Source organism: Rhinatrema bivittatum, chromosome 6 (genome assembly GCF_901001135.1).
Source record: "Rhinatrema bivittatum chromosome 6, aRhiBiv1.1, whole genome shotgun sequence".
Classification (NCBI taxonomy): domain Eukaryota; kingdom Metazoa; phylum Chordata; class Amphibia; order Gymnophiona; family Rhinatrematidae; genus Rhinatrema; species Rhinatrema bivittatum.
In genome coordinates this window covers 137,299,531-137,326,503 of record NC_042620.1, presented here as the reverse complement: position 1 = coordinate 137,326,503, position 26,973 = coordinate 137,299,531, and the positions used below count along the sequence as shown (strand labels likewise).

General features: G+C 45.0%; 1 protein-coding gene across 1 annotated transcript in view; it reads left to right on the top strand.

Annotated features, from left to right (window-relative positions):
• CALCRL (calcitonin receptor like receptor) overlaps positions 1–26,973 on the top strand; it is a 250,688-nt gene that overhangs the window by 98,538 nt on the left and 125,177 nt on the right. The window contains exon 2 of the mRNA XM_029605971.1: positions 20,100–20,230. The gene's annotated coding sequence lies outside the window, so the exon portion shown is untranslated. The remainder of the gene's footprint in view (positions 1–20,099; positions 20,231–26,973) is intronic.

Genomic DNA, 26,973 nt, shown 5'->3' with positions numbered 1-26,973 from the left:
ATTGACCCAGTACTTAAACATGAATCTAGAGGCCAGAAGGTCAATGAGATTTCCATTTGCATTCTGTACACATTAGGATCCCAGGGTAATTTTCTGAAAATTACAGATGCTAATCTTGGCAACTCAGCTAAATTCTAACACAGATTGTATTGTCTGGTTTGTTGTATTTTTGTTTTGCTGCAGTTACAATTTATTCTCAAAATTTCTGCGCATTTCTGTGATATAAGAAAGCTTTCCTCACTAAATGCTATTTTCAGAAATTTTGGAATAAAAGTAGTATACACATGCACCAAGAGTCATTCTATTTTTCTCTTATCTATAATAAAACCAGTAATGTAGAGTATAACATATTAGCTGCAAAATAATATTGCTATATCTATTTTTGTACTAATTTGTATTTCTAATTTTAAATACAGCTATATATTATATATGTGATAGAAATTAGTAAAATGTATTCTAGTAGAGGTTGATCATAAAATTGTGCCAATATTTGTTAGTCTAACATTTTATGTACTATAGTGTTAAGTAGCTAAGAAATCACATAAATTAATGTGTACTTAAGGTGGAATACCATGGGCTTGAGTCACTCAGTTTTTGTCCTCTTGATGTTACATATTGGGATATATTTCTGTTTTAAACAAATAGAAAATATAGTAAAAGGAAATATTTGTCCTGGCATGAAAAAAAAATATTGGAGGTATATGCAAAGATTCATTGTCATTGACATTCCATTAATACCCTTGACTTTACTCCGACATGGCCCACAATGATTTAGTCATCAAAATACATATTCACTTTTTATCTACCCTGCCATTTCTCAAGACCAAATAGGCAGGATGAACTCAAAGTTAGGGAATTGCTGCAATGGTGCGGTTCTCATTATTTCCTATGGGACTGAATTTGGCACAATAAAAGCTTTTTCCCATCGATGGCAGGCTGAATTAGCCATGCTGTCTGGGATGTTCTCTGATGGCCTTGAGTCGGAGCTTCTCTCAGAGATCACAGAGCTCTTGCACTGTGTGGCTGCGTTCGTCTTCCCACATGATCACCATCTTTTTCTCATTCTTTTTCTTCCAAGCTGCCAGATACATGTGGAGTTCGTTCTCTCTCTCCTTGGAAGCTTTTTCTTCAAAACAGCACTTTTCAGTGCTATCATGGTGCCCAAGCCACCTGGCTGCAAATACTGCCAGTGTGGAAAGGTTATGTCCATCACCGATGGACATAACTATTGTTATCTTTGTTAGGGGCCCAAGCACGATCAGTCCAGCTGCTGAGACTGTGAACTTGTGTCACCCGGCGCCCAAAGGTAGCCCGAAGATTGCATACCTAAGAGAAGAGGAAGCCATCTCTTACATACCACTTTCAGAGCACCATTCGTCCCACTCATCCCTGGGACCAGTCAGATCACCTGGAAAGCCAAAGGAGATCTTCTTCCCTGGGGCCACAGGGTAAGTAACCAGGCCCCTCCGGAGCTCTCTACCCCTCATGGGCTACAGAAACACCAGGCATCAGGGGATGCGCTAATCAACTGAGTGCTGGAGACATCATCAGTGAGTGGCTGTGGTGCTGGAATGGGGGCATTGACGCATACATCAAAATGGGGCAAGGATGAAGCTCCACGCAAGAAAGACGCGGTGGCTGCATCAAAGACTCACTCCGATGCATGGCGGAACGATGCGTTGAAGAGCCACGATGTTAAGAAGTGTGCTTTTCCCGGCCAACTCCCATCAATGCAAGTACCTGAAAAATGCATGTTGAAGCAAGACAGAAACTTGGTGCACCAGTCCACGACACACCCGATACCAACGAGGCATGTGTCAAGCCCAAAGCCACAGAAGGATTCTGACCAGTGCAAGCCTTCCCAGAAAAGACCCTCCTCGAAACTGAATATACAGCAGGACCCTCAGATCATCTTGGAAGCTTTACAGTTCTTTGTAAAGCCCAATTGGCTACTTTATGTTACATGGAAACCGATGTGATTTTATCCTAACGAATGTCGGTATACAAAAATTTGCAAATAAATAAATAAATAAATAAATAAATCTTCTTACCGGAGGAACTGCTCAAGCTGGGATTCTCTGATTTGGACCCACTGTCTGATTACCCTTTGTTAGAGGGCTCATTGGGATTGTCCCAGAAGGTGTATTCGGATATGTCTTCTGTCTCACAGAGGAATAGGAATTCACCCTAACTTCAGGAGCCCCTATCAAAGAGACACAAACCATCCAGTGCGGCTGAGCCTGCCACACACTCCAACATCTTCTTGGCCGTGGTGTCTCCTTCATTCTGAAGATCCAAATCTGCCAGGGGATGGGACGATATCCCCTCCATTACCTTGATGAAGGAGCAGCGTACCTCCACAAAAGCGGGCTGGCTTCCAAGGTGATGACCCAGTTATCAGAAGAGTTATCAGGGGATGAATTCCCTCCCCTGCAGCAGAAGGTACACAGCCTGCTGGAAGAGAGGAGGGTCCCGTCCACAGTTCTTCCCCCAGTCAGTCTCAGAAACAGATTATTCCCCCCTTCTTCTCCAGGGTCATCCACAGGGATGCCATCCAATCTGCTGGAGGAGCCTCCAGAGCCATCTTCACCCCTGGAGGGCCCTCTCCTATTCCAAGTTCATCAAGAAGGTGGGGGTGCTTCTCAATGTTGAGACGAAGAGGGTGCCGGACCCTAGAGTGGAGGTCTTCGGCATCTTGAATATCTTTAAGGTCTCATCCGAACTGACAGCACTGCCTTCCCATGCTGTTGTGGTTGCTGTCATGGAAAAGACCTGGGAATCCCCATTCTTGGGACTGGTGATGTCCAGAAAAACTGACCTGAAATTCTGGATGAGGAAGTCCCCCTACTATGGTTCAGTTCAGCTGCCACATGCCTTCATCGTGGTGGAATCAGCCATGAAAAAGGCAAAGAAATCTAGACTCTATTCCAACATTCCACCGAGGAACGATAATCGTTACCTGGATGAGTTTGGGAGGAAGACCTTCCAGGCGGCCATGTTGAATGCAAAAATCCAGCTGCATCAATTCTACATCACTCAGTACCTCTATGAGTGTCTATAGTTCATCAAGCCCCACTTTGAAGAGGGCTCTTCTGATACTGTGCTGCTCCAGTCCATGGTGGACCTGAAGAAGGAATTATGTCACCTCCTTCACACCATCTATGAGGCCTTCAAAACATTGGCCTGCGCATTTGCAGCAGCAATAGTGACCCACAAGATGGCCTGGTTGAGGACCAGTTCCATCCAGGAAGACTTCCATGAGAAGTTGGCCAATCTTCCTTGTAGGGGCGATAACCTCTTTGGGGATAAGCTGTGAGAGACAGTATCGCAGCTGAAGGAGCAGAACCTGGTGGTCCTGTCCCTGGCTTCCCTGCCTGAGCAACAATCTGCTACCGGAAGCCCTGTGCTCAGAGACACCCTTTTAGGTCATATGCACCATGTCATGCACCAACCTTTCTGGAACCCAGACAGCAAGCACCACCATCACAGGCCAGCGCCAGCAGAGGCAGCTATTAAATGCTGGCCTAGAAACCACTGCAAAGCTTTTGAGAATGGCTAGGCCGTGACTACCGCTGCTTGTAGGAGGCTGGATAGCCAACTTTTTCGACTCTTGGGCAGCAATCTCATCGGACTGTTTGGTTTTGAACATCATTTGTGAGGGTTACCAACTTAATTTCAAGAGGGCCCTGACTCTCCCACACCTTACATCTTCTCTATGGGAATGCGCTCAAGGGCCACTTTTTCAGGAAGAAGTGAATTCGCTCCTGCTCCACCATGCAATCCAAGTGGTACCTCTGCACAGGGGCGACAGGGGTTTCTATTCCCAATACTTCCTCATTCCCAATAAATCAGGAGGTCTCCACCCAATATTGGATTTACAGGCCCTCAATAAGTTCATTCACAGGGAGAAATTCAAGATGTCATCCCTAAAATCCATTCTACTTTTTCTACAACCCAAGGATTGGATGTGTTCGATAGATTTCAAAGATGCTTACTCCCACATTCTAATGCACCATTCCTCCTGGCACTACCTATGTTTCCAGGTCAATGGACTGCACTACCTGTACAAGGTGCTCCCTTTTGGACTCTCATCTGCCCCGAGAGTCTTTACCAAGTGCTTAGCGGTAGCAGTGACCCACCTCAGATGGAAGGTGATTCAAATATTCCCTTATCTGGATGATTGGCTTCTGGTGGATTCAGAAGCAACTACTTTTCAGACTTACTTAATGGATACCATAAATTACTTAAAGGGGCTAGGCTTCATGATAAACTATGAGAAGTTCAGCCTCCAGCCGTTGCATATTCTTCAGTTCATTCGGGCCAAAATAGACAGTCATGGGGAAAGCTTTCCTGCCAGAGGACAGAGCTCAGACCCTTCACACACTGGCAGTGAAGCTACAGAACTGTCTATGCCCCTCATCCCACCAGGTCTTAGCCCTGCTTGGGACACATGGCGGCAGCGATATACATAGTGTTGCACACCTGACTCCATATGTGCTGCTTGCAGAGTGGTTTTAAGGCTCAATGGACTCAGTTCCCTCAACCCTTAACCAAATCGGTGTTCGTGACCAGGACCATGAGAAGGGACTTAGCATAGTGGCTGTCCCTAACAATCCTCACGGTAGGAGCCCTGTTCCGGAGCTTGACGCATTAACTGGTTCTGACCACAGATGCTTCTACAAGGGGCTGGGGAGCGCATCTTAGCCATCTAAAGATGCAGGGACTATGGTTGCCGTGGGTGAGCATGCTCCAGATAAATCTGCTGGAGTTGATGATGATTCAGAATGTCCTTCTCACGTTCTTCAACCACATTCAGGGAAAAAACATCATAGTCCACACAGACATAAACAAAGGAGGAGGGTCCGGTTCCTGGGCCCTATGCAAGGAAGCGATTCAGATCCTCAAGTGGGCAGAGGCACACTTCATCTTCCTGCAAGCACTCTATCTCCCAGGTATTGCAAATTCCAAGGCCAACTTGGAACTAGAGCCCTACACGAATGGGCTCTAAACCAAAGGATGGCAGATGGTCCCTTCAAGAAATGGGGTCTCCCATACATGGATCTCTTTGTGATGGCACACAACAGGAAAGTTTGAGCATTCTGCTCAGTTTATCCCAGCTGGGAGCGATTTGCGCAAGATGCGTTCCTCATCCCATGGAGAGAGGGACTCCTCTACGCATACCTTCCAATACCACTCTCCCTAGAACCGTACAGAAATGCATTGAGGACATTGCAGACTTGATACTTATCTCTCCGGGGTGGCCAGGGCAACCCTGGTATGCTTATATAGTTCAGCTGTCCATCACACCTGCCATCTCATTGGAGGACAGAGTGGATCTACTGACTCAAGAAGGGGGGCCATTGCTGCACCCCATGCACTCCTCACTTCATCGCACCATGTGGAAATTGAAAGGAGAGTATTGAACAACCTGCGGCTGTCAACAGAATTCAAGGACATTCTAATATCATCACGGAAGTCTTCTACCAGTAAGAACTATTGGAGCAAGTGGCACCATTACACGACCTGGTGTAAACCTGTTTTCCTGCTTGCCGGAATCCTTACTGGAGTACCTGATCATGCTCTATCAATAAGGGTTGGTGACAGCCTCTGTCAGGGTTCACTATTGCGGCGTATCATTACCCATGCAATAGCCTTCCAGTTTTGAACCATCCCTTGATCTCTCACTTCATGAAGGGCATCTTAAGAGTGTGACCATCAGTGGCCAAATCGCCGGTTCCATGGGACCTTAACCTGGTTTTAGAACAACTCATGCTTCCGCCCTTTGAACCAATGGACAGCAGCCACATGAAATATTTGACCTGGAAAGTGATGTTGCTGGTCACAGTGACTTCGGTACAGCAGCGAACTTCAGGCCCTAATTCACTACCCTCCATATTTGCAGTATCACCACAATAAGGTGACCTTATGTACTCATCCTTCCTTTTTACCTAATGTGATTTTGGCTTATACCTGAATCAAATCATCACATTGCCAACGTTCTTCCCCAAGCCACACAGCAATGATAGGGAATCTAGGCGTCATAGTGGATAACACATTGAAATCGTCGGTTCAGTGTGCTGCAGCAGTCAAAAAAGCAAACAGAATGTTGGGAATTATTAGAAAGGGAATGGTGAATAAAACGCAAAATGTCATAATGTCTCTGTATCGCTGCATGGTGAGACCGCACCTTGAATACTGTGTACAATTCTGGTCGCCGCATCTCAAAAAAGATATAATTGTGATGGAGAAGGTACAGAGAAGGGCTACCAAAATGATAAGGGGAATGGAACAGCTCCCCTATGAGGAAAGACTAAAGAGGTTAGGACTTTTCAGCTTGGAGAAGAGATGGCTGAGGGGGGATATGATAGAGATGTTTAAAATTATGAGAGGTCTAGAATGGGTAGATGTGAATCGGTTATTTACTCTTTCGGATAGTAGAAAGACTAGGGGGCACTCCATGAAGTTAGCATGGGACACATTTAAAACTAATCGGAGAAAGTTCTTTTTTACTCAACGGACAATTAAACTCTGGAATTTGTTGCCAGAGGATGTGGTTAATGCAGTTAGTATAGCTGTGTTTAAAAAAGGATTGGATAAGTTCTTGGAGGAGAAGTCCATTACCTGCTATTAAGTTCACTTAGAGAATAGCCACTGCCATTAGCAATGGTATCATGGAAATAGACTTAGTTTTTGGGTACTTACCAGGTTCTATGGCCTGGATTGGCCACTGTTGGAAACAGGATGCTGGGCTTGATGGACCCTTGGTCTGATCCAGTATGGCATTTTCTTATGTTCTTATGTAATGTCTACTTCACACCCTAGACTGTAAAAGAGCTCTTGCTAACTACAAATGGAGGATACATTTTAGCAAAAGTTCTTCTCAACTCTTTGTGTTTTTCACCCCGAGTGCCCCTGGCCTACCAGTGGTGAAGAGAACTCTATCCAGCTGCATTTTCCAATGCATTTCACTTTTGTTACTCACGTGGTCAGCGGTACTTCCTGACAAGGTCAAAATGCACCAAGTGTGAGCAGTTGCTGCCTCCATTGCACATCTTCAAATGGTGCCATTTCTGGACATTTGAAGGCAGCCACATGGTGATCTTTACATAATTTCATGTCACACTACTGTCTGGACCAAAATCTTAAGGCACAGCGCTGGGTTCAGAAGGTTGGCTTCTTCCACAAGACAGTGAGGCTGTCCAATTCCCTGGCGGGTTGTGTTTGCAGCGTGTGCAAGTGGGGAGCACAACCCTAAGCTGGGGACTCCTAGACAGCATGGCTAATTCAGCCTTCTATTGATGGGAAAAAGCAAGTTTGCTTACCGTAAACTGTGTTTCCATAGATAGCAGGATGAATTAACCATGCTGACCTGCCCGCCTCTCTGGACAGCCTCTCCGAGCACCACTCTGCTGGATATGCTATGTTATAGACTGAGGAGAAGATGGCGATTGTGTGGGAAGATGCGCACAGCTGCACAGAGCAAGAGCTCTGTGATCTCTGAGAGCAGCTGTGCCTCAAGGCCTTTGGAGGATGTCCCAGACACCACGGCTAATTCATCCTGCTATCTACGGAAACACTATTTATAGTAAGAAAACTTGCTTTTTTTCTCTTTGAAAATTAGCAAATACAGCTAGGTTGTACTGTCTTCTTTTCTTCTACTAGATAATTTTATTAGTATGTGTGTGTGTGGGGGGGGGGAGGGAACCCTAACAATCTTCCTTTATTTTAAAACAAGAGCTAAAGGTTTCTATGAAAAAGACACTTTCGAAAGACCAGTGTTGATTTTCCCTATGAGGATGGCAATACTATAAAATAAGAAACGCAATGTTGGGTCAGACAAATGGTCCATTGAGCTCAGCATCCAATCTTCAATAGTGGCTAGACTGGGCCATCTGGAAGTACCCAGATGTGGGAGGTGGTGATCCCCATGTCTACCTGGTTAGTAAAGAGCAAATGGACCTGTCCTTCAGAAACTTGTCCAAATCTTTTTTAAACCCAGCTAGAATGTTAATTTTGACCTCATCCTCTGGGCAACAAATTCCACTGATTGTGTGTTGTTGAAAAAAATACTTTCTTAAATTTGTTTTAAATATGCTGCCAGTTGGTTTCAAGGAATGTCCCCTTGACCTATTGCTGTTTGAAAGGGTAAATAACTGTTCCTATTAACCAGTTTAAAATGCATGATTTATAAACCTCTAGCAAATCCTCTCTTAGTCATCTCTTCTCTAAGCTGAAGAGTCCTATTCTGTTCAGCCTTTCCATTCCCTTTATCTTTATTTTGCCCTCCTCTGTATCTTTTCTAGTTCAACAATAAAAGATTTCCTTCATCTCTGGTCCTCAAATGCTACAAATAGATCTGTTTTTCAGATTATCCTAAATATGCAAATTAATCTGGCTCTTAGACCAAATGAATACAAAATGTGAAAAATATAATTACAAATATCTTTAAAACCAAACTTATTGTACCCTTTAGAACCAAAGCTGAAAACCCCCCTTCTACAATCTTTAGTTACAACTATGATTTTTTGTACTTAAAAATGAAATCCATATGTCAAGTAACTTTCACTGTTTCATTTGATTTATTTAGAACCTTTGTTTAGTCTATAAAGGATGGAAGTATTCCAAGCTGATGTTCGCTGTAATGCTTATTAAAAATACTTTCAGACACATGCTGTATTTATTTTTTATTTATTTATTTAAGCATTTTTATATACAGACAGTCGTTGTGAACATCTCATCAGTTTACATAAAACAGAATACAGCAACAGGCTTTACAATAAACTGGGAACTGGCGAATATAAACTGATAGCTATAAGGGGGAAAGGGGAAACTTGTACAGGGAAATAATATTTAGAACTCAAGGTGCCTGAAACCTACAAAAATATTGAAAATAAGGAAGAAAATGTATACCAGAAAAAAAATGGAGTTGTTTTAATGTTTACTTCTTGAGTACAGTTTTGAAAGTGAACTATGGAGGTATGGGGGATGAAAATTTAAAGTGCCATAATAAACATTTCATCATCTTCACTGATAGTGTCTTTAACATCCTAAGTATGTAGTTATGAGAGATTAGTGATTAGCCTAGAATCAGGCAGTGTTGTGGAGCGCTAGGAGAGCGGTCTCACTACCAAGAGATGTGTGTTCTTGGGCCACGGCTCGACCCCAGAGGAACTCCGGAGAGTTGCAGCGGTAGGCGTGGCATGCCCGAGCATGGGCTGAACAGGAGCGAGGCTGGACTGAAGACAGGAGATACTGACCCTCCTCCGGACCTGCACGCTTTGGAAGACCAACAACGCAATGATGGTCTTATGAACAGTCCTCCGACCGTTCCAAGCCCTTTCGGACCTGCCGCAGGGTACGGCAAGAAGCTGCAGGCCGGATGGAGTTCAGGGCAGCGGAGACCGGAACATGGAGATTCAGACAAGACTCATGGGCGAGGTACTTGGATGCACAGGCGTAGACTCAGGCACAGACGAAGACTCAGGAACGAGGTACTAGGCTTTCAGAAGATTCAGGAACAACGTACAAGGCTTGCATCATGAAGTGCCCTACTCAGCCCACCCGTGGGGCTGGTCACGGACCACGATATGGCTTGCCCCGAGGTACCAAGCGTACAGAAGATTCAGGAACAAGGTACTTAGCTTTCAGAAGACTAAGGAACAAGGTACTTGGCTTTCAGAAGATTCAGGAACAAGGTACAAGGCTTCCATCAAGAAGCACCCTACTCAGCCCGCCCGTGGCGCTGGTCACGGACCACAACATGGCTTGCCGCGAGGTACCAAGCATACAGCAGACTCAGGAACGAGGAACCAGGGTTTCAGAAGAGCAAGACAGACTCACGGACTTCAGGATCTGGAGAAGCAACATCAGGCTGGATCATGGATATCAGGAACAAACATCAAGACTGGAACACAGATACTGGATCAGGAGACAGACCTTAGGGCTGGCACACGGACATCTGGAACAGCAGGTGAGCATCAGGACTGGAACGTAGACAAAAGGACAAGACGAGGAGCTCCAACGAAGAACAGGAAACCAGGACCTTGAAGAAGTGCTGGAACAAGGACGACTCCTGGAGCGAAGGACAGCAGGATCCCAGGAGTGACCAACTCCTTGCGAAGGCAAAGCTGGAATGGACGCTGAGCCCTTTTGTAGGGCTGAAGAGAACAACGCCCAGGGAGGGGTCAGCAGGGGGCCACACCTGGCTGGCCCTTGGAGGAGGAGAGAGGCGCGCGCCCGCACCTTAGGAAGCTGGATGAGAGAGAAGCAGGGTCGTTGGTGGCATCCTCAGCCACGTGGAAGGCCGAAGGAGAAGCAGGCAGGCAGCTGGATAAGCCCTGCCATGGGGCTGAAGGTAAGGAGAGATGGCAGGCTGTCGGAGCGGCTCCCAGCCGCGAAGACATAAGCTGGAGGGGCTGCAGGAACAGAAGATGGCTGCAGTCACCGGCAGGGGCGGCCCCCCTGCTGGGTGAGGACCCAGACAGCAGCAGGCACCGGCAGGGACGGCCCCCCTGCCGGCTGAAGTCCCCGGCATCGGGTGCAGCATGCCGGATGGCACAGGAGCGGCAGCGGGGGTCCCAACCGCGAGGGAGAGCTCGCGACGGGTTGGCCCCACTGTGCAGAGCAGAAGTCAGTCGGGGAGGAGTCCCAACACAGCCACAGGACTACCGCGAGGAGAGTCAGCATCCGCGGCCCGACGGGCTGCGTGGAAGGTAAGAGCCTGCCTGCGCTCCTCGCGGGCAGGACCGCAACAGGCAGATTGGTTATAAGGATCTAATGACAAGACTGATACTGTAAGTTCTCTCAGTTCAATTTTTTTTTATTGAGTTGTTACAACAAATAAAAATGTAATACCAACTTAATATGACCCAACATTGAAAAAAATAGGGAAAAATGTAACAATCCAGGACAACAATAACCATGGTTGTCATCCTTTTACATATTAGAAAACATACAGCTAAATGGGTGATGCTGTGCTACCTGTTTGGACAATATTAATAACTGGGTAGCCAGATAAATTTAATTGGGGATATTCAATGGGTCGTTTATCCTGCTGAATATCACTGATAACTTACCCAGCTAAACTTAGTCTATACTTAGCTGGGTAAGTTATCCTATATTTCCTTTAAATATTGGTCTCCAAATGTCCAGTAACCCACAGTGGAGTTTGATTCTTAAAAATGGCTTCTTGGGGATTCCTATATCAAAATCCTTATACCATTAGGTAATTTTATGACTGGAGACATTTGTATTGTATCATCTATCTATTGTTGGAAAACATATTTCAACAGCACAAAGTCTTTTATTTTTTTAGCTAGGCAGAAGGTCAAGTTTAATCAGTTGTGCAGACCTCTTTCCTTAAGCTAAAGCTGGTAAGTCATCTAAAACATGTTCTTGAACCACTTAACTTCTACACTGTCCTTCAAGCTTTAATCTTTTCTCGACTTGACTACTATAATTCTCTCTACACTGGCCAGCCTTTATCAATTACATGTCCGCTCCAAATAATCCAGAATTCTATAGCTCTTTTACTGATAGGAACTAATATTAGAGAGCACATCACACTTGTTCTCAAATCCTTACACTGGTTGCCAGTTTACTATTGCATACAATAAAAAACAGCAGTAAATATGCACAATCTACTCTACAATGTCTACAATGTCCCTTCCCCTGGATTGAGTCCACTCTATGGGGCAGATTTTAAAACCTGCGCGTGGGTGCAGATTTGTTCGCGCAACCTGGCGTGAACAAATCTACGCCCAATTTTATAACATGCATGCGCATGTTATAAAATCCAGGGTCGGCGCGCGCAAGGGGGTGCACAATTGTGCAACTTGCGCGTGCTGAGCCGTGCTGGCTGCCTCCGTTCCCTCCGAGGCCGCTCCGAAATCAGAGCGGCCTCGGAGGGAACTTTTCAACTGCTCCCCTCCACCTTCCCCTCCCTTCCCCTATCTAACCCACCCCCCAGGCCTAACTAAATCCTCCTGCCTACCTTAGTGCTGGAGGACTCGGGAATGCCCCCGGCCCCGCCCCGGACCGCTGCCAAGCCCCAGGACATACGCGCATCCTGGGGCTTGAGTGCACCGCTGAGCCTATGCAAGATAGGCTCAGCGCGCGCAGGGGCAGCTTGGGGCAGCTTTTCAGGGGTTACACGCATAACCCTTTGAAAATCTATCCCTATGGATTCATTCACCTTCATGCTTGCTACTTACTAGATATCCCTTCTCCCAGCTCAGCAAGCCTATCTGGGACCAGAAAGCACTCTTCTTCCATCTGCAGTCCCACACTATGGAATGCCTGACCAAGTCATATCCACTTGACCCAGGACAGCAAGAAATTTAAAGAAACTTTTGAAAACATATTCGTTCAGTAAAGATTTTGCAAATTCTGAATGATACCCTTTTTAAATGCATCACATGCTCAAGCGGTCTCCAGTTGTGCAGCTCCTAGGCGGTGAGCCCTCTCAATTCTTAAGGGATTGTTTGTAACTGAAAGGCCTAGTGCTTGATTTAGCCATGATTCTAGTCTCGGCCGCAAATCCCGGTCAGATAAAGATTCTGGTATCCACACCAGCCGTAGATTGTTTCTATGTGACCTGTTTTCCAGGTCATCTATTTTAGATTTTTCTGTCGGTCGTATCTTCTCAGCAGCAGAGGGAGGGAGGGGGGGGGGGGAGGCGGATGGAAAGGGGATGGAACTTGGGAAAGGTACGGGTGAGTTTGTTTAACTTCCTTCATTGTGCACACGTGGTGCATATCGAACAAAATGTGTACCATGTGTAATTTGATCGCATGTTATTTGTTATGCACTATTAATAAACAGATTCAACATAAATGCATCACATGCATCATTTTAGCCCTGCTTGACATGCCCTCGGTTTTCATTGATATTGGTAAAGACTGTCAAGACTGCCCCTTTATATTTTTCCTCTGTAGCATAATGACAAGGCTGTTTTGATCGTTTCATCTTTTATTATGTAATTGTGTTTGTTTTATTGTAGCCCACACCAAACTTTCTGGAAGGTGGGTTATAAATACTCTAAAAGAAATACATTTCAATAAGCAACACCTATGCCTGAGAGACAACAATTTGGATTCAGCGGTAAAATAGTTAAAAAGCAGTGGTTTCTTTTAGACATATATTCTACTATTTGTGGTTTATATCCTTATTTGGTTTTGAGGATTTAGGAAAATTACCAGAGTATTATTAGTCAAACTAAAATAATGTTTAGTACTACCTGTAATTTAGACCATAAATACAGTTTTGCATGTATAGGATTAATGGCAGTATGAAATGAGATGTATAACATCACATATATGAATCAGTTAACCCTCCAACTTGCCCAGGAAGTAACCACTATTTAACCATGAAATTCATAGTGGCTAAATCTAACGTAAGGGGTAATTTCTTTCCTTACTACATTTTCCCTTATTTTTCCCTAGGGATAATGTTGGTACTTTTTATACTACCCCTTAACAGGTGGTGTATGCATAAATGAGCAAACATCGTGCTCGCCCATCCACATTTTAAAAGCCACCCTACACCAAGGCACGATGTCAGGGCCCAGTGCTGAGGCCAGATTCTGACGCTCGGGCCTCGGCCCAGATCCAGCCCGTTGCTGTGCCCTGATCCAGAGGCTGCGTCCCGATGCAGGGGCCTCAGCCAGGACCTAACACCAATGCCGGGACCCAGCCCAGAGGCCGGATTCTGATGCTTGGCCTCCGCCTAGGCTTAAGGCCTGGACCCAGGCCTGTTGCTAGCAGCCAGTCCCATTGCCTTGGCCTCGGCCTAGGCCAAGGTCTGGGAATAGTCCCGACTTGGGGCTTAGTTCAGAGGCCAAGTCCCAAAATTGAGGCCCCGGCCCAGACCCAGGCCCTAAGCCAGGGTCTCAGCTTCAGCCAAAGTCTGGAGGCCGGAGCCAAGGCCTCATAGTGTCATTAATTTAATTCATTATCTGTTTGCTGATGACGTGCAGATTCTAATCCCCATTACAGAATCTATTTCTAAGGCGATCACCCATTGGAATAACTGCCTTATATCTATCAACAACCTCCTCAGTAGTTTAAACTTGGTCCTTAATACCTCGAAGACGGAGCTCCTCCTCATCTCCTCAAAAGATGAAAATACTCACCTATCATCCCCACTCAATGCACTCATCACCCACAAACATGTGAGAGATCTAGGGGTACTGCTGGATAATAGACTAAACCTAAAGAAAATGGTCAACACTACATCCAAAGACTGCTTTCATAGACTCCAGGTTTTGAAACGACTCAAACCACTTCTTTTCTTCCAAGACTTTAGGACAGTCCTCCAAGCACTACTATTTGCCCTTCTCCTCGGCCTCCCCAAATCGACCACCAAACCACTGCAGATGATACAAAATGCGGCAGCGAGATTACTAACCAACACCATCCGCGGTGATCACATTTCACCCATCCTCAGAAAACTACATTGGTTACCAGTAAATTTTAGATTCCTCTACAAATCAATCACCATAATACACAAATCTATCCATCATCAACTCCATCTTGACATTGAAATCCCCTTCAAATTACACTCTTCCAACAGACCAATTAGAGAGATTCACAAAGGCACATTGAATTTCCCCCCCACCAAAGCCTCACGCCTTTCCTCTACAAAAGACAGAGCTTTTTCAATAGCAGGACCAGCTATATGGAACAACATTCCTTCAGGTCTCCGATTAGAACCTTGCCTAACCACTTTCAGAAAAAAACTCAAGACGTGGCTATTTCATCAAGCATTCGATGACCCCCCAGACAATCTCTAATCATATTTTAGTTCTCATGGACGTAGAGGATAGAGGTCCACTATCCTTTTTGAACGATGAACAATCACAGATTAAAGCATATTATGCTCTAACTTAAATTCCTTTTGTATTATGGTATAATTCCTTCTGCCTTCCTTTCTTCCAGCTTTAAGCTTCCCAAGTTTTTACTCCTTGTTAAATGTAACTTTGCCTTATTCTTTTGTTAATTACTATTTTATTTATTGCCTCAGTTATACCCTTGTTCTATGTAAACCGATCCGATATGGTTATTACTATGAAGGTCGGTATAAAAAAAAATGTTAAATAAATAAATAAATAAAATCCTCTTCTCGACACTATGAGGCCTAGGCAATGTTTATTGGATAGTGTCATCCCATTATCGATAATACAAAGCCTGGGCTCAGGTTTCTGAGCCCGGGCCGAGGCTGAGGACCCGATGTTGGGACCCAGCCTTTGGACTGGGTCCCAGCAACAGGCATAGATCTGAGCTGAAGCCCTGGCATCAAGACCCAGCCTTCGACTGGGTCCCAGCATCGTGCTTGGGCCCGGGTCTTGACTTAGGCCGAGACCCAGGCATCAGGACCCAGTGTTCTGGCACGGTGTCAGGCCTTGTCCCAGGCCTTGTCCCAGGCCTTGGCTTAGGTCAAGACCAAGGTCCCAGCATACAGTTTTGGCAATGGCCTGGGCCAAGGCCTCGTTGTCAATCGTCCTGGGGGGTTCAAGGCCCCGGCATTTATTTTGGGTGGGAGGGATGGTTGTGGGGACGGGAGGCCTCAGGAGGTCCTGTTTCTTTTATTTTCTTGTTTTATATGTTTATTTCTTTTTTTTAACTAAATAAACATTAAACAAAACAATAGGGAATCCTCCCCCAAAAAACAAAATTAATAATTAAACAAAATGTTTACTTCTTCCCACCCCTAGTGTGGTTGTCTTGTTTGGTTTTGGAAGGACAGTTTGCTCGTGGACTCTTTTTAGACTTCATAGTTTAGGCCATAGGATAATACAGTCTTGGTTCTTACTAGTGTTTCATGGACCTAGGAGGTTTGGTTTTTGAAGAGAACAAAAGAAAATAATATTTTTTAGCTTTTTTTGGAAAGAAACTTGTTTTCATTGACCTTTTCTATTTCAGGAGGGAATTTACCCCTGCCTGAGAGGAATAGGATAGGGAACTGTTTTGTCCTTTCTAGCAGCTGTGTGGAGTTTTACAGTTGCCCATGAGAGAGATTTAAGTGAGAGACGATTGGTTTGTCTATTTTTATTGGGAGGAAACCTTTTACCAGCTATTTCCTACCAATCCAGAGGAAGAAAGAATGTTTTCTACTTTATTGTCACCAGGAAGGGACATGGATTCAGTGGTTCAAATAAGGATAGGGAACTTGGATTTTTGGAGTGTATTTTTTTTAGTGTATTAAGAGATTTTTTTCGAGCTTCTTTGTGATTTTGGACTATGATCATTATTCCTGAGTTGCAGTAAATATTTATTTTGAACACCACTCCAAGTGTCCAGCCTGCTCCTTTCAAGACTACTGAAGGCCAGTGAAGATATCAAGGAGTTAGTAGTACATCAGTGAAAGCTTTTGAGGAGTGTGAGAAACTGTTCCAGGGTTTCCACCCCTGTGCACTTGAGAATAAGATTGGCCCCCAAGAATTGTTGTATGCTTCCAGAGAACTTGGAAAAAAAAAATCCTTGGGGCAATACAATGTGCTGAGTTCCATGCAACACATGCAGGGTTTTTGCTCAGTTTCACTAGAGGGATTACTTTTTCTTTTAGTAAGTTACCTGTTTCACTTTTCTATCACTACTCTTGAGATATTGTGTCCAGGGTGTTCTTAACCTGGAGACTTCAGAAAATATTTTTAGAAGTGCAATCTTTTGTTATTGTTTAGGTTACATTTTTCCAGGCTCCCTTGCGTCATTATTTTTCTTGTTTGTTTCAAAAGTTCATTCTATGATGTTTTGAGGAGCTACTGCTATTCATACTGAGGGCTCTTGTATGCATCTCACTTTTTGTATTTGTACTGACCTGTAAGCAGGATGCCATCTACTAAAATCTGCAGTGACACTGCTGTCTTTCAGGCCGATTCAGTAAAAGTCGCGGGAGAGCGGGCGAGTGCCTGCTCTCCCGGCGTGCGCATAGGCCACTCTCCTGTGCACGCAATTCAGTATTTAAATGAGTGCCCGCAGTAAAAAGAGGCGCTAGAGACACTAGCACATCCCTAGCGCCTCTTTTTTGACAGGAGCGGCGGCTGTCAGCGAGTTTGACAGCTGATGCTAAATTTTGCCGGCGTCGGTTCTCAAACCCGCTGACAGCCCTGGGTTCGGAAATCGGACGCCGGCAAAATTGAGCATCCGGTTTTCAACCCGCGATCCATGGGCCAATTTAAAATGTATTTATTTATTTGTTTTATTATTTTTAACTTTTGGGACCTCCAATTTAATATCGCCATGATATTAAGTCGGAGGGTGTACAGAAAAGCAGTTTTTACTAGAGATGTGAATCGGAACCGGAATCAGATTCACATCGTTAAATTTTTTTCGTGTGGTCCGATCGTTTTTTTTTTTATCGGCTGCTCCCAAGCCGATAAACAAAAAACCCACCCTGACCCTTTATAACAGATCCCTTAGCTTCCCCCACCCTCCCGACCCCCCCCAAAACTTTTTAAAAGTACCTGGTGGTCCAGTGGGGGCCCCAGGAGCGATCTCCCGCTCTCGGGCCGTCAGCTGCCATTAATAAAAATGACGCCGATGGCCTTTTGCCCTTACCATGGGACAGGGTATCTGTGCCATTGGCCGGCCCTTGTCACATGGTAGGAGCACTGGATGGCCTGCACCATTTTTAAAGATGGCGCTGGCTATCCATTACTCCTACCATGTGAGAGGGGCTGGCCAATGGCATGGATACCCTGTCACATGGTAAGGGCAAAGGCATCGGCGCCATTTTTATTAGTGGCAGCCGACAGCCCAAGAGCAGGAGATCGCTCCTGGGACTACCAGGTACTTTTAAAAAGTTTTTTTTGGGGGGTTGGGAGGGTGGGGGAAGCTAAGGGATCTGTTTTAAAGGGTCGGGGTGGGTTTAGGGGTTGTTTTTGTGTGCCATTTTTCCCGCCCTCCCCCAAAATGATAAGAGAACCCCATGAACAATTTCATGGGGTTTTCCTATCGGTTTCGGGGAGCCCCTGATTTCTAACGACTTTGAAAATATCGTACGATATTTTCAATCATCAGAAAAACAATTCACATCCCTAGTTTTTACTGCTTTTCTGTACACTTTCCCATTGCCAAGAGAAATTAGCGCCTACCTTTGGGTAGGCGCTAATTTCTGAAAGTAAAATGTGTGGCTTGGCTGCACATTTTGCTTTCTGTATCGCGCGAGAATGACTAATAGGGCCATCAACATGCATTTGCATGTTGTGGGTGCTATTAGTTTCGGGTGGGGGGGGGGTTGGCCGTGCATTTTCAACCCCTTACTGAATAAAGGGTAAAGCTAGCGCATCGAAAACACATATCCAAACACAGGCTAACAGTACTGTTTCGGCCCGTTTGTAAATTGAGATATCTTTTATTGGACCAACATGAGTCTCTTCAACTCAAGAGGGGGTCTTTTATGTTCTCAAAGCTCACTGTGACAGAGTATGTATGAAGAGCCCCAGAACACCTTAAAGACCAGCTCCAAGTATCTGTCCCACTCTACAGCTGAGTGTAGCGAGGGATTATGGTCCCAGGGAGGGTTTCATACCTGAGGATAAGAATCAGGTCCGTGGAACTCCAGGAGAAGGCAGTTCCTGTAAGATTGCTGACCTGACTGTGAAGTTGAAACTTTGTGAGTACAGAGGGAATAGGTAGCCCCTGACAATAGCTAACCTCAGAATGTGTTTGGGAATTGTGAAGCTAAATTATGTGAGTAAGCAGAGTAAGGCAGCCCCTTAAAATATAGCTGGCCTGTTTTGTTTCTTAAAATGTGAAATGCTAATGTCTGACATTTTAAACAAAAGCATTTAAAGAAAATAACCCTTATAATTTCTGTTTGTGCCACTCTCTCATGCTACATCATGGGTAATTTGATTTACAGGTGGTATATTAAGTTTAATAAACAATAATAATAATGATATGGGTTTTGTTGGTTCACTGTAAGGGATCACAACTTGCAAAGATTTCAGTCTTCAGGTCCAATGCAAGTCTTAGAACATTTCAGTGAGATTGGAAAATTGTACCTGAAAAATATGCACAAATTGCTTAGGGCCAGATTTTAATACCTAGGCGCAGGCGTAGATTTGTACGCGAAACCCGCGAGCATGTTATAAAATCCGGGGTCGGCGCACGCAAGGGGGGTGCACACTTGTGCACCTTGCACATGCCGAGCTGTGCAGCCTCGAAGGGAACTTTCCTTCTGCCCCCCCCCCCCACCTTTCCCTCCCTTCCCCTACCTAACCTGCTCCCAAGCCCTACCTAAACCCCCGCCTTACCTTTAACTTAGAAGTTGCACCTGCCTTTGGAGAGGTGTAGGCACAGCAGCAAATGGCCGCTGTGCCTGGAGGCTCTGGCTCCACCCCCACCCCATCCCTGGACTGCCCCACCCATGCCCCGGTCCCCTTTTTCAAGCCCCGGGACATATGTGTGTCCCTGGGCTTGCATGCATCGCTGGCTGCACGCACATGTTATAAAATTGGGCGTACATTTGTGCGCGCTGGGTAGCGTGCACAAATGTAGGCCGTGCGCGCAGGTTATAAAATCTGCCCCAATATTCTAGATGAGGTTTCACCAACTACTTGTATAGAAAAATTATAAAGGAAAGAGGAATTTGGAAACTGTATGTGTATATTTGGAAGGGGGAAGAAGGGAAGAGAGATAACATATGAATGAATAGTGGACATTAACACTAATTTCCTTTTGCAGGATTCAGCTTATTAATAAGTAGTGGAGTTGCCATGTTAGTCCACTTGAATACGCAGAAATAAAGTTTAACAAATACATTGAAAAACCAAGCAATATGTAAGGTGGTATCAACTTAATATAGTTCTTGAATAGCTTTTGAGAAAACTATTTCCAAAAGCTAGTCAAGAAATGTTATGTCAGTTCAATAAAACGGTATCACCTTATATCTTTTTTTAAAATTTGTTAACCATTATTTCAGCTTATTTTATTCATTACAAAAAAAGCCATTTATTTTCAAGCTGGTTTTTAAGCAGTATTTCAGCATAATGCATCAAAATTTGCTTTCAATGAAATGTGTATGACCTGTGTATGCAATTTAAGAGAAATCTGTGAAATATTTTGATCAAGCATCCTTTGTTTCCTGTTCTCCCTCAGGGCAGCATGGAAAGTCACTAAAGGGTTGCATTTCCTGAATGAATCTTAGGGATTTGAGAACCAGAAAACTACAAACAGAAAAGCTCCACAAATATTCTGAGGAAAAAGTGGTAATTCTCAGCATCTTCTAGGTAAGTATTAGCAAGCCAGGCATTTATATAATGAAGTATTTAATCAGTGTGATTATTAATAATTGAATTCTGAAAAAAGCACAGCAAAATTTCTGCAAAATGTGTTTAAAAACCTGTGAAGAACATTGCAATTAAATTCCTTTACAATTTCCTAGTGTCTCTTCTCCTTTTAGACTTAAAACTAGGAATTTTTCATTTTAGATACCTCAACTGACAAGTATAAAAGAGATCTCAGTTCAAAAGGGTTATCTGACTGTCTTTGGGACTTAGAAAAATCATAAGCGTAAACTTAGCCAGGTTAAAAAAAAAAAACAAAAAAATAAACCCTGGTCCAATCCTCCCAAACTCCAAAGTTAAAAAACAAACAAACAAAAAAAACAAACAAAACAGATGTGAGATATGTGGACTGATCCCCTCCCATGTCAAAAATAAACAGCCATGATCCCCCCTTCCTCCTGCTAGTAAAGATGCCTTTTTAAAATTAAGCACAGCCAAGGAACTATTCTCCTTCCCCCTTCCCTCCCAGAATTACATTATCATGACCCTTGCCATATTCATCCTCCTCCTGACTTTCCAACCCAGTGCAAGTATCATACAGATATATAGAGAGGATAATTTTCGCACCCTTCTGCATGGTATATGCTACAAATATGTGCATAAGTTATATCAATTTTCAAAGCAGACTCATGCGTGAAAGTCTGCTTTGAAAGATATCCCACGGCCTTTTCCTGAATGTTACAAAGTATGCCCGTAAATCCAAACTCTGCCCCAACTATGCCACCTGGACCCGAGCAGAGACTCAGTCTGGGTAAACTTGCATGTAAACTTAACCTGTGCACATAAATGTACCCGTATGTCACGTGGGAAGTTTTGTAAAAGTCACTTTTATGCACAAAGGGGTAGATTTTTAAAAAGAAGCGCGATTGCGTACTTTTGTTTGCGCAGCAGGCGCAAACAAAAGTACGCTGGATTTTACAAGATACGCGCATAGCCGCGCGTATCCTCTAAAATCCTGGATCGGCGCGCGCAAGGCTGCCGATTTTGGGCAGCTGGCGTGCGCCGAGCCGCGCAACCTGCCTCCGTTCCCTCCCCTCACCATCCCCTCTCTTCCCCTACCTAACCCACCCCCCCGGCCCTATCTAAACCCCCCCCCCCCCCACACCTTTATCCATGGATTTACGCCTCCCGGAGGGAGACGTAAATCCACGCGCGCCAGCGGGCTGCTGGCGCGCCGAGACCCGACCCGGGGGTGGTTCCGGAGGGTGCGGCCACGCCCCCGGAACGCTCCGGCCCGAAACCACGCCCCCGATACGCCGCATCCCGCCGCCGAAACGCTGCGTCATTCAGCCCCACCCCCGACATGCCCCCTTCAAAAAACCCCGGGACCTACGCGCGTCCCGGGGTTCTGCGCGCGCCGGCGGCCTATGGAAAATAGGCGCGCCGGCACGCAAGGCCCTGCTCGCGTAAATCCGGGCGGATTTACGCGAGCAGGGCTTTTAAAATCCGCCCGAAAGTACTTGTATGTGCAGAAGTCCCTTTGGATAGTTACCCTGAAAATATAAATAGAGCAGCAGTTGAAAGGCAAACTAAGAGGAAAAGGAAAAAAGCAGACGTGGCTATTGTTATTTTGTATTAATTTAAAAGATGCAAGCAGAAGGAAAGCATATTGGGGCTGGGCTAGCACTGCTGCTCAGGCTGCTGCACTAAGGGGTACATTTTTTAAAAAAGTGCGAGCGCATACTTTTGTTCGTGCACCAGGTGCAAACAAAAGTACACCAGATTTCAATAGATACGCCCGTAGCCGCACGTATCTTTTAAAACCCGGCGTCGGCGCGCGCAAGGGGGTGCACATTTGTGCACCTTATGCACGCCGAGCCCTGCGCGCACTGCCCGTTCCCTCCACCTCCCCCACCTTCCCCTACCTAACCCACCCCCCCAGCCCTATCTAAACCCCCCCCACCTTTATCACAAAAGTTACGCCTGCTCGAGGCAGGAGTAACTCGCGCGCGCCGGTGGCCCGCTGGCGCGCCATCACCCGACCCAGGGGGTGGTCTGGAGGCCTCGGCCACGCCCCCAGAATGCCCCCGGGCCAGCACCATGCCCCCCCCGGATTGCCCCGAACGTCGCGCCGTCCCCCGACACGCCCCCCCTAGTAAAGCCCCGGGACTTACGCGCGTCTCGGGGCTTGCACGCGCCGCCAAGCCTATGCAAAATAGGCTCGGCGAGTGCAGGGTTTTTTTTTAAAGGTTACGCACGTAACTTATGTGCGTAACCCTTTTAAAATCCGCCCCTATGTGACTTGTGCATTAAATTCATTATTCACTATAGAGAGCGTTTAGAGCCCTTCATAATTAAAAAAAAAATACATATATAATAAAAAAATGCATGTGGATGGATGGCGGTAGTTAATGATTGATTACCAACACAGTAAAAACATTGCCATGGGGTAATGTGTTAGCATGAAACTATCCGCCTCTTTCCTTAGATATTTACAACTTGTAGAAACGCTCTTATAAGTTGATTATTTCAAGTGGGTAAAAAACATTTAGGGCAGTGATGGTATGTGCGCTGAATAAGGTTGTTTAAATGGTTGGAGTTGTTGAGGGTGATTATTTTTTGTATATTGGGTAGTGTTGATTAATCACCCAGCTGTGATGTACTGATTTTTGGTGGTGCACTATGTGATGTGGCACAGAAAACTTGGGTTTAAGTCTTGAAGTTAGCTGGAGTGGCGTTCTCATTCCCAAGGAAGGGGTAAAGACAGCTGCCCCTCATATGGCAACCTCTGCTAGTCAAAAAAACAGAACACTGATGATCAGCCTTGGAAGATTTCCCTCTAGTTCTCGGGGCTGGTGAGAATGTTTGAGCAGCCAACTGGTGTGGGAAGTGTAAAAAAGTCAAAAACAGGGCTAAAAATAATATGTTGGGGCAGAAGAAGAAACAGAGCCAGGAGGAAGTGGAAAGAAAGAAGGCAAGAACGGAGGGGATAGATTGAGGGATCTGGATTTTCTTGACATTGTTAATAGAATATAAATATAAAAAATATAAATAACCAATTATTTAGAAAAAAATCTCTGATGCATAGGCTAACAAATTTTTGGTAATCAAGCAAGGTTTCCACTGTCTTTCTTTTCATCACCAAGAAAACTCTTAAATGCCACTAGAACAGAGCTAATAAGTGAAAACCGGCCCCACAATAGAAAAAGTGCCTTCATGTTCTAAACATTTTCTCAGTGAAACCTAGGGTCTTTTTTCAGTCATTGTTTAGTAAACATCATGAGTTAGAGTCAGGAAAATAAAACACATCAACTAAGCGGCAGACCAAAAATTTGGGCCAGATGTACTAGGTACTTTTCCCATAGACTCAAAATGGGAAAAAAACATTTAGTACATCTGGCCCTCTGCTCAGCCTAAGCTGACGCTGATGGTTAAAATAAACAGCAGCTTTAATTCAACCAAGGAGTTTTCTACAAATATTCTGTGCTCTGGTTGACAATGTCAAGAACTGTAACCAATTCCTGCTCTCAGTCAGAATGGAAACACATTTAGCTCTAAAGGACTAGGATATTCCACTTATGTGATAAGGCAGTGCCATAGGATGAAAAAGGCAGAAAGAAAGGGAAAAGTAGCAAATGCGGGGCTCCTCCCTGCAGGTGGGGACCTGCAGGGAGGAGCCCCACAGGTCCCCACCATCGGCAGGCGGAGCTGGCTGCAGCAGAAGCCCAACTGGAGCTTCATCAATACCAGCCCTCATTCTCCTTAGGTTGAGCCCTCGGGTGCCGGGTCGGCTGGACCTAGATGCAGGCCTCTGTGGGGTGGGGTGGGGGTGGGGGGGGGTGAAAGTCCATCACATGGAAGATAGTGCGGACCAGCACAGTAAGAAAAGTGGCATCAGGTAAGCAGTGGTCATGGCAGGCGGCAGGCAATCAAAGTCAGGTTCAGGCTGTGGTCAGGGCGGGCATTGTTCTCTCAGAGTCGAGGTTCGGGCCAGGCAATTGTTAGCCGCAGGCGGAGGTCAAGCAGCATCAATTTCCAAATGGAGGTCAAGCCAGAATGCTTGGCCCTTACCAAATTTGCCAGCATTCTCTTAGGTTTGTTTATGCAGTTTATGCTGCAGATTTAAAAGGGAAGAAGTAGCCCTGTGATGCAATTTGTCATTTCAGAGTTTGGAGGTTGCCAGAATTCTCATTTGCTCTGCTGAGAAGTCATTGATCAAGCAACCTTGGATAAACTGCAGCCTGTGAGTGAGAGATTAAATATCATTATCAAGCTCCTTTTTGATTTCTCCCCTCAAAACCACCTTGGCAGCCTCCCAAAAAAGAACAGGATCATCCATATGGAGTTGATTATTTTTCTCATAATCATCCCATTTATTAGCTAAAAAGGTCTCACATTCCTTATCTTGAGCCAGCCATCTGGGCATCCTCCATTCCAACTACCCTGAAAAAGATGTTAGATTAGTTAGTGCACGGGAAACAGGCACATGATCTGAAATCACGATTGGGCCTATATCTGAAGAACTTAAAGAAGAAAAATAGGACTTGGAAACCAGCATAAAATCTATCCTAGATTTAGTGTCATGAGCCCTAGCGATAGGGGTGAACCCCACCTCTTCCCAGGTGTAAAATGTGCCAGGAATCACAGAGAAAAGGAATTCCTTTATGGGCACCCAAAACAGAAAAGAAATAGTGTGACTATTTATCTAAATCCCTATGTACTATGCAATTAAAATCTCCTCCCATAACTAAAGGAGTCCTCCCCATTGATTCCAACACAGTGACAATTTTAGTAAAAAAAAAAAAAAAATGGCCATAGTGGTTAGGGGCATATACAGAGAGCAATCTAAACGGTCTGCCAAATAAAGAGCCACTGAGTGTAGTATACCATCCCTGTGGATCAATATAGGCTTAAGTGGGAAAGCCATATTACAGTAAATCAAATGGCCACGCCACATTTTTTAGAGGTCCCTTGTGCCACAAAGACTTGTGATACCCATCGCTTCCGAAGCTTAATGTGTTCTTGGTGCATCATATGTGTTATCTCCAGAAACGCAATATGGTACTTCATTCTGTTTAATTGAGAAAGCACTTTCTCCCTTTTAATAGGTAATGAAATTATGTGACTGCCCCTTTGCAGACAAAAAAAGGCATATATAATGACAAGCAGACCATCCAAATACAATCAGAATTAACACATACCCACAGCGATATCACACAACCGGTATAACTAGGATGTATGCAGTAAAAAAAGTAACTGTAAGATCTCCACCATCCAAAAAGAAAACACTAGGGCAAAAAAACTCCAAGAACCTTCTGTCCTCCCCCTACTCATCCCCCCACAGCAACCAAATTTGCAATCATCGCCTATCCAAAGGCAAGAGGTCAAACAGATGTGTCGGGGTGCCGCCTCCCCCTTGTACTACAAAAGATCGTAGGTCAGAGAAAACAAACCCACACACTGGGTATCTTGCCAGAGGTCAGTCTTTTGCCAAAATACATATGAGCCCATGCAAAATAAAAACAAACAGTGACATAAATGTAAAGTGAAACTTAAATTAAAGCAAACTCAAATGTGTCCCAGTGTTTGATATTTATTTATTTAGAATTGTTTAGATACCACTTTTTCAATAAAATATTGGCCAAAACGTTTTACATAAAAATACATACATAAAATAGTTTGAAATTTAATAGATAAAATAAACTTAAAAGACTAAAAATAAACAAAAGAATTCAAAACGTAATTCAAAACAATAGTGCAAGGACAAGAACAAAGGTCATAAATATAACTGAGAAGGTGGAAAGTGGAGAGAAAGGTTAGGTATGTTCTGTCAAGTGGGTGTTAATTGCTTGTGAAAAGAGATATGTTTTTAAAGTTTTTTTGGGATTCTTGTGTATTTGCAATTTGGCGAAGAGTGGCTGGTAAAGTATTCCAAATTAATGGGCTGGCAACAGAAAAGGCTTTTTTCCTAGTGATATCTAATCTTGCTAGGTGAATGTGTTACGATTGCCGTCTGCAGGAGGCCCGCAGCACAACCCTCTCACCTTCCCAAATGGACCTCAACGCTCAGCTCTCCATCGTTGGTGGCAGTTGGCAGCCGGCTCCGACCTCGGGCCCCTGCCAGTGTCCCTGACTCTGCCATGCTACCTGGGACCTCCAGCCAGGATTCTTCCTCCAAGCAGGCCTCTCCGATTGCTCCGTGGAGAGTCGCCACCAACGGCGCCACACCCTTTCCTAGGTGCGCACAACGCTGATGTTTTTAAAGGGCCCGCGGCGGGAACCTGGCCGCAGACCCGGATGCTGATATCATCACTCTCAGCATACGTAAGCTCGGGCAGCAAGGTCTCCTCAGTTCCTCTGTTCCCTGTTGATCGAGTGCTCGTTGCTTCTAGAGATTCATCTCTGCCCTTTGTTCCTGATTCTTCATTGTTCCTGGTTCCTGTCTCTTCATTCCTACCTCGATTCCTCGCCTCGGATTGACTTCACGGATTCTGACCCTGCTTCGCCTGACTCTGCCTCTCGGATTGACTTCATGGATTCTGACCTTGCTTCGCCTGACTCTGCCTCTTGGATTGACTTCATGGATTCTGACCTTGCTTCGCCTGACTCTGCCTCTCGGATTGACTTCACGGACTTTGACCATGCTTTGCCTGACCCTGCCTCACTTGCCTTCTCCAAGCCTGACCTCTGCTACGTCCGACCTCGCCTGCCTTCTCCAAGCCTTACCTCTGCTACGTCCGACCATG